This window comes from Podarcis muralis, chromosome 13, assembly GCF_964188315.1.
Source record: "Podarcis muralis chromosome 13, rPodMur119.hap1.1, whole genome shotgun sequence".
NCBI lineage: Eukaryota > Metazoa > Chordata > Lepidosauria > Squamata > Lacertidae > Podarcis > Podarcis muralis.
The window spans coordinates 53,265,772-53,274,364 of record NC_135667.1 but is presented as its reverse complement, the minus strand read 5'-3'; the positions used below and the strand labels follow the sequence as shown (position 1 = coordinate 53,274,364).

Sequence of the window (8,593 nt, the reverse complement as noted above, 5' to 3'; positions counted from 1 at the left end):
GGGGAGGCGGAGGAGGAGCAGAGTCTGGAATCCAACTTGGGAAGGCTGGCTGCCCTGTTGTGGGGGGCAAGTCCCTCTTGAAAGGACTTTGCTGTAAGATCTGGACTCCCTCCATGCAAACTGAAGATGTAAACAGGTGAATAAACTGTATTTCTTAAAGGTAAGACAGTCTCCGCCATGTCTCAGTTCTCCAAAGGTGAAAACCCGGAACCCCATGGACTTTTGCCATCGCTCAGTAGAGAGAGGGGAGGCACCTTTGGGAACAAAATTTTATAAGCCTGCTCTGTCAAGTCATCCTGTTAGAAGCACTTGAGCTTCGCATTCCTGGTTCCTAGGAAACTGGGGAAAATGAGCTGCAGGTTCTCCTCCCTGTTCTAAAACGCAGGTGTCTTCCCCTAAATGATCCTGGGAATTTTAGTTTGTCAGGGGTTCTGGGTATTGTAGTTCTGTGAGAGGAAAGCCGCAAAGCACAGGATCATTGGGGGGGACGTCATGTGCTTTCAATGCTCATTAGATGCACTTTACATCATAGGATCATAGAATTGTAGAGTTGGAAGGGACCCCGAGGGTCATCTAGACCAACCCCCTGCAATGCAAGAATCTCAGCTAAAGCATTCATGGCAGATGGCCATCCCACCTCTGCTCAAACACCTGCAAGGAAGGAAAGTCTACCACCTCCCGAGGGATTTCTTCCCACTGTCAAACAGCTCTTGCTGTCAGAAAGTTCCTCCTGAAGTTGAGTCGGAACCTCCTTTCTTCTAGCTTGAAGGCATGGCTTCAGGTCCTGAGGGCCTCTGGAGAAGGAGTATACAAGCTTCCTCCCTCCTTCCTCTTACGGCCCTTGAGATATTGACAGGGCTGCATGGTGTGGCTCTCAAATCCATGTCCTGAGGGACAGAGAACGAATGGTTTTCTCTCCCCTTTCTCCACCCCATGGAGAATTGCAAGGGGTCAGTGCATCTGGCTGGTAAGGAGATGGTTGGCGTTTGGAGCCCAGCCAGGTCTGGCAGTGGGCAGGATCCTGGCATTGTCTGGGGTTGGACTAGATGACCCTTGGGATCCCTTCCAACTCTACCATCAAGCAGCCAAAGGAAGGGGCGGGGGAGCAAGATGCAGAACAAGGGGAGGCACAAACACCCCCCCCCTCCAACAGCACCCTCTGGCCTGACCCACAGGGGCCTCATCCCAGCACATTTTGAACCCCCCCCCCCCCCGATTTTATATCTATTTACTGAGCTCCCTGACAACCCAGCATCCTGGCACCTGACATCAGTTTGCCAGATGATGTCACAAAGTGCTGCTTTGCAAGCAAGCCTTACAGTGGCCTGCAAGAGGGATGCCTGTCAGATGATGGGGAGAGACTTACTGAGACAATTGTGCCCATCAGCTATCATGAGAAGGAACTGTGAAGGTAGGAGGAGCTCTGAGGCCCAGAGGAGATGAGTGACAGAGAAATAAATTGATTGTTGTTGTGATGATGATGATGATGATGATGATGATGTACATGTGTCTTGGCTCCCTGGCTTGACATCTCCACAGATGTTGACAGCTTGGCAGGTCCTCAACTGTAGCCCCCAGGGCCAACCCCTGGGACAAGTGGGACATGTCTGCATCCAACCCAGGTCAAAGGAAGAGAGAGGGGAGCAATATGTTCCTTTCTCTCCAGGAGCACAGGGGAAGGGACCTCACACAGAGCCCTCTCTGCCAGTTGTCTTTCTAATGTCCAAGTCCCTGCCTGCCAGCAATGCAGCTCTGCAGACCTAGCTCCTTTTCATGCTGCAGGAGACCCAAATGGATGGTTTGTGCACATCCTTTGGTTTTAAGGGAAATGCGTCTAGCAGGCTTCAGTTTGCACGGGGCAGGAGCCTAGTGATATTTATTTTGTATTCTTTATTTGCAACATCGCTGTGTGTGACCCTTGATAAGAAGGTTCCTGCCCCAAGGGCCTTACAATCTTTAATATGACACGAGCAGGAAACCTTGAAAGGTTATTGACTTTTGGGAGAGGTTAACCAGGTAAAACTGCAAATGCATATATATCAAAAGAGAATTAAAAAAGGCTCTCCTCCCCCTGGGGCTATACAAGTAATCCATCAATTATTTCAGTGAGTGGGCCAGTCCTTTGTACGGTTGTTTCTGCTCCTCAGCGATCTTTAGTTTCGTTTTCTGCTCTCGGAGATATTTTAACTGCATCATTGTCTGCCATTAATCCCAGGCAGATATCCAGAACTCTCCTCTTGGCCTTCTTCCAGACGCTATTGAGATGATACCTCTACACTAAAATGATAGCTCCATTAGGAATTCCTTTCATCTTTCCCTTAGTGATCATTGCCAGACTCATAGTCAAAATTTCACCAGTCCGTTTCATAATTAAGATAGCATCCACTTACATTTTCAAGCCGTTGTATTTTGGTCATGATTAAACTCTTTCCCCAGATCAGTTCCTTCTCAGTGGCTGATTAAATTAGCAAGTCATTTTGTCTCTGCTGGTTCAGGGCATGCCTGTTAATTAAGTCCAAATTTTTATCTTAAAAAGCAGGTGTTCTCTGCTTGTGGTGCCGGCTTGGGAGAGTTGCCACAGCCGTGCGGTGTACACCCAGCTCCCCCTGCCCCCTCTTCCTTCTGGACAGGCAGCAGGTATCGGACGATCTGCAGGTGGAGAGCCCCCCCAACCCCAGGGGGGTTGGGAGGATAATTACTCCCATATTATCTTCTATTACCAGCACAGAAGGGCTCCAGTGCAATTGGCACAGGCAATCGCCATGGCAGACAAACAGGAAGTCCTCTTTTAAAGCCATGCAGTCAGAGATGCTCTTCTGCTGCATCTCATAGTCATCTGATTGTTCCTGCCAAAGAACGGCTCTTTTGAGCTCCGCGGCGGGATGGGCTTAAATTCCCTGGGGTGGGTGTGACAGCTGGATGGGCGGATGAGGGGACGTTCTCTCCCTGGCGTTTGGTCTGTGACAGCCCATTCACATGTTCAGGGATTCTCCCCTCAAAGCAGTTCTTAGTGTCAAGTTCTCCCCTGCTTCTTTCTTCCAGGATCTCCTGTCGTCACTGTTGTGGCTGCTGCTGAAGCCGCCCTTATAAATAGAACACATAAGACGAAGGAAAGATTTGCATAGGGTGCGGAGAACCCTCTACAAGTTGAGCGTAAGTGTTCATGCTGTGGAGGCAGTTCTGAAAAAAAGGCTTACACTAATAAGATGAGTTTGGGAACTGGGGGCCTTCCTACAGGGGTTGCTTGACTACAGTTCCCATTGTCCTTGACCACTATCCTTTCCCCCCCGGCTTTTTTAATAAAAAGGAACAGCTTGAGGATTCCCCGGCGATGCCGTCAACGAGCTCCCCGCCGGCTGGCAGAAGGAAGAGGCATTGGGTGACGGTGGAAAGATGAATTCCAGAGCGTTTGGATCTCAACTGAAGGACTGTATTCCAGTTTCTGATTTTTCAGCTGCTGGAGCATTTGAAAGCTGTGATGTGATAAATAGAGGCTTTACAAATGTGAAGAGCAAACTTTTCCCTGTTCATCCTTTGGACACACCGGATAATTTTGTTGTTGCTAAATCAAGATAAGATGAATTTGTCTACTCTGAGGGCTGCATGCACCGCTGAAGCTGCAGATGGAATTCCAAGCAGTGAAGCTGCTCCAGCGTCTTCCTTTCCCTCCTAGTTCTAACTGGTCCCTGGATATCTGGAAAGGCAACTGTGACTGCATTGGTTTTGAGGATATTCTGAACGACCCGGCACAGAGTGAAGGAATGGGGGATCCTCATCTTTTGGTTGAACACAAACTTGGTTTCTTATAATGCGCACGTACTCCATCCTTCTGTTCATGGAAATGTTTCTTACCTGTGTCCCTGTAGGTACAAGTAAACCATATTAAACCATATTATTACCTACCTTGATGAAAACAAGGCACATTAAATACTTAAATATATTACTTTTGTTCTATTAAATACTTAAATATATTACTTTTGTTCTGTGTTTACTGTCAGTAATGTCTTGTAACTGGGTAATTTTTTTAAAAAATCAGGAAATATCTCTATTCAAGGCAATTACTGTTTCATGTCTGCAACTGTGGAACTGTAGACATTAAAAAGTCTATAGAAAGGGGACATTTTAGATTGAATGTTCTTGTTCTTTGCCATATATAACCCAGGTATTTGCTGTTTAATCTTTCTTTCCTTGTGCTTGATGACTTGACATGCCATCTTTTAAAAACACTGAATAAAATTTTCTATAAATGCAAACACACACACACAAAAACCCAAGCTCCACGCCGGGGCAACGCAAGCTCTGAAGAGTTCGAGCTCTTGCAATTTGGGAAATGAGCCCTGGCACTAGAGGCAGGGATCAGCGCATCAGCCTCTAAGACTCTCACCAGAGCGAGAAAACTTCCCAGATTAAATCAAAATAAGGAGAGAGAATTCAAAGAATTAGTGGAACAAATCTTGAAAAGTGTCTGGGGGTGAAATAAGGGAGTCCACTCCAGACCGCGTGGGGGAAATCGGACTGGAAAGAAACAGGTACAACTAAACCTTCAGTCTCAGAGTATATGGGCATAGAAGGGATCACAGAATTTTAGAGCTGGAAGGGACCCCAAGGGTCATCTAGTCCAACCCCCTCCAATGCAAGAATCTTTTTGCCCAACGTGGGGCTTGAACCCACAACCATGAGATTAAGAGTCTCATGCTCTACCGACTGAGCTATCCAGGATGATTGTTCTGCAATGGAGCTCAGCACATGTCCAGGTAAAATTTTTATCTAATGCAATCCAAGGCTGGTATTGATAGATCCCCAACAAAAATTAAAACCTGCTTCTTGCCTTTCTGAAGCCTTTCAAATGACAAGTATTCATTTACAAAAAAAATTCCTTCCAGTAGCACCTTAAAGACCAACTAAGTTAGTTCTTGGTATGAGCTTTCGTGTGCATGCACACTTCTTCAGATACACATCAAAACAAAAAAAATTCCTTCCAGTAGCACCTTAAAGACCAACTAAGTTAGTTCTTGGTATGAGCTTTCGTGTGCATGCACACTTCTTCAGATACAGTGTGTATCTGAAGAAGTGTGCATGCACACGAAAGCTCATACCAAGAACTAACTTAGTTGGTCTTTAAGGTGCTACTGGAAGGAATTTTTTTTGTTTTGACTATGGCAGACCAACACGGCTACCTATCTGTAACAAGTATTCATTTAGTTAGTGACAATCCATCATAGGATGAAATGCAGGTGCTTTCAAAAAGTGTATTTTGCTGCCACCACGTGGCCAGAGCTGGTTTCAGTTATCGTGTCCCTTGAATTCAGCTTTCCGAATTGACACTTCTGAGATTGTGACACCCTGATCCAAAATGCTATGCTACTCACCTTGGTGATATTCTGAAAGCAGCTCCGTGTCCAGCTTGTGACGCAGCTTGATAATAACGTATCAGGTCATGAGTGTTCAATTTGGCGTACTTATAATCCAGGTATTGATTCAATGGACCACATTTTCTTAGATTGCTCTTGACACAGCAGACCTCACCAACTGATGCTGAGCAAAATGTTGGACTTCCAGCCTAGAACTCCGAGAAGAAGTCAAATGAGGTTTCTCCTGGCAGATCGGGACAAAGATATCACTGCTTAAGTAGCCTCCTTTTTAAATAATAATAATAATAATAATGATAATAATAATAATAATAATAATAATAATTTATAATAATAAATTATTATAAGTTTTCTCTTATAACACATAGACAAAAACACAAAAGAAAAACATTACATTTGACACAACATAAAAACTTAATAAAAACACACAAAATAAAAGAAGATTTCCCCCCCTTCTTATACCCTGGTGTATTTACATTGCTAAAAGACTTCCTCGACACCCTCCAATCTGGATTTCATCAAATTACATATTTAGCAGTTCCCAATTTCATATTTATAACATCAGTATTTTCTTTCATTACAAACTTCTTAACCTTACTTCCAATTGCCATCCATAATAATCTTTATTATTAATCTTTTTCTATCCCTTAGCCTAATCTGTTACTTCTAGGGATTTTCGAATTATCTTATATTACAGTATCTCACTAAATATTTCTTAAATTTCTTCCAGTCTTCTTGTGTTTCCTCCTCTTTCTGGTCGCAGATTCTTCCAGTCAGGTCAGCCAGCTCCGAAAAGTCCATCATCTTCATCTGCCATTCTTCTATTGTCGGTATTTCTTGCAATTTCCATTTTTTTTTTAGTAGCCTCCTTTTTAGCCACAATCTTACCCAAAAGGTCCATCCTTTCAGGGAGCAGGCAGGGAGAAGCAGAATACCTAAGTGCACACGATCACAATGTGACCTTATGACCCTCAACAGCTTCACCCCTGTCCTTTTAATTATCCCAGTGACTTGAAATGTTTTAGACTGTGATGCCAAGAAAGGTATTTGATTTGATTAATCCAGGTATCCTCTTCAAAAATAATGCATTATCCAGACTCGTGAGGCAACCCAATGAGTCCCAGCACAACTTCCACAACTGCTTGAGGTCCCTCTTCCTTCCAAATCCTTGGTCTCTCTTCCCCTGACTACTCTCCTGACTTGGCTTCTAGCTGTTGATGGATGACGTAGCGAGAAAACAACTAAAAAGGAGGCCAGCTGGTGGAGATTTATGCCATGGCTGCACCTCACCCACTGCAAATAAGGATGCTGTGTATTTCTGCATTTTTATGTTCTGTCTGTTGTACACAGCCCAGAAAGCTTTCCTTTCAATTGCTCTGTTAGCACAGGGAGAGCACAGGTAATTGCAGGGATAACACAGGTTCACCTGACCTGCTGGAGCTACAGCATGCAATTGGGAAATTGCAATTCCTGTCCCCGATTTGCACCCATTGCTATTACGTGGCTAAGCGGTTGTGTGAAGCCTCACTTGATGCTCACTATGCACCGCTTGGTGGCTATATTTTTTGGCTCTATGTCTGCATACAAACAATTGCTGTGTTGTTTTTAATATTTGGTTGGAAGCCGCCCAGAGTGGCTGGGGAAACCCAGCCAGATGGGCGGGGTATAAATTATTATTATTATTATTATTATTATTATTATTATTATTATTATTATTATTCAGCAACTGTGGTATTAGATCATACAGGATCATTTGTGGATAATGCCCAGTTCTGAATAATGCCAGCAGTTCTGCATGCACTTGCCAGTGCTGAGAGTTCATTGCCAAAATCCGCCAAAAGTGAAATCCCAAGACTATGAAGAGTTCTTCAATGAGGGAAGAACAGAAAAAAAGACAAGGGTTTGATGCACATGCAGCATGTTGCACTTTCGGATGTTTTTGAAACACCACCATCTGGCAGGCACATTAGGATTTTAAAACAACATGCCTTGCCATTGTGTGTGTCTGTGTAGAATTGTGTTCATGTTGCAACTGATGTACAAAACAACAAAAACTACAGAAGGTATAAAGGGACCCCTGACCATTAGGTCCACTCGGGGCCGACTCTGGGATTGCGACGCTCATCTCGCTTTATTGGCTGAGGGAGCCGGCGTACAGCTTCTGGGTCATGTGGCCAGCATGACTAAGCCGCTTCTGGCGAACCAGAGCAGTGCACGGAAATGCCGTTTACCTTCCCGCTGGAGTGGTACCTATTTATCTACTTGCACTTTGACGTGCTTTTGAACTGCTAGGTTGGCAGGAGCAGGGTCCGAGCAACGGGAGCTCACCCCGTCGCGGGGATTGGAACCACCGACCTTCTGATCGGCAAGTCCTAGGCTCTGTGGTTTAACCCATAGCGCCACCCGCATCCCAACAGAAGGTATAATAGGGTACAAAATCCAGCTTCCTGCTAATCTTACCTTTTTAAAAATAAATAAATAAATAAATAAATAAATAAAAGGCAGATTTCTAGTCCTTGTGGTCTTTGAAAACTTGAAATTGTATGGACAACGCCTGATAAAGTCTCAGACACCAGACAGGTTACTGAATAAGAGTTTTGGGGGTTGTGGGGTTGTGGGTGGGGCTTTCACATCTTTGGAATGCCCAGACGGAACAAACTTACAATGCATCTGAACAGAATCAGAACGTTCTGCAAAAGGAGTTATGCAGATGGGCTCAGTTTGATCCCCAACCATCTTTTCTTGGCAGTTTTAAAATGGCGTTAAATGTTTTTGCACAATCACTAGTAGGGCGACACTTGAAAGAAACTCAGAGATTGTTTGGTGTGGAGAGTGATAAGAGAGCACAACCAGGGCATGGTACAAATAACTATTATTATTATTATTAGCCTACACTAACCAGCAATTGCTCTGGACGGTCTCAAGGCAGAAGTATTTCCACAAACACAAATGGCTTTAGCCATTGAAGCCCCAAATCCATGCATATTTTACTTGGGAGGAAACTCCATTGAACTGTTGGGATTTATTTCCAAGTAGAAGAAAGCCTCCAGATCAGGACTGAAAACAACCCTTTCCCCCCAAATGGTGCCCAAATTGCTTTTGCTTCGTATATGCTGTATTTTATTGTATTGTATCGCACATTTAATTCCATAATTTAGGGAATTAGGGAAGCTTTTAATGTTTGATGTATCACAGTATTTTAATATTTTTTTGGAAGCCGCCCA

General features: G+C 44.2%; 1 non-coding gene and 1 pseudogene across 1 annotated transcript; one reads left to right on the top strand and one right to left on the bottom strand.

Moving 5' to 3' along the window:
* The first annotated feature begins 3,313 nt into the window (after positions 1-3,313).
* Positions 3,314-3,971, top strand: LOC114582533 (proteasome maturation protein pseudogene; annotated as a pseudogene).
* Positions 3,972-4,646: 675 nt separating this feature from the next.
* TRNAK-CUU (transfer RNA lysine (anticodon CUU)) lies at positions 4,647-4,719 on the bottom strand. Its single transcript has one exon. It is a non-coding gene; the product is annotated as a tRNA-Lys (tRNA).
* Positions 4,720-8,593: the final 3,874 nt, after the last annotated feature.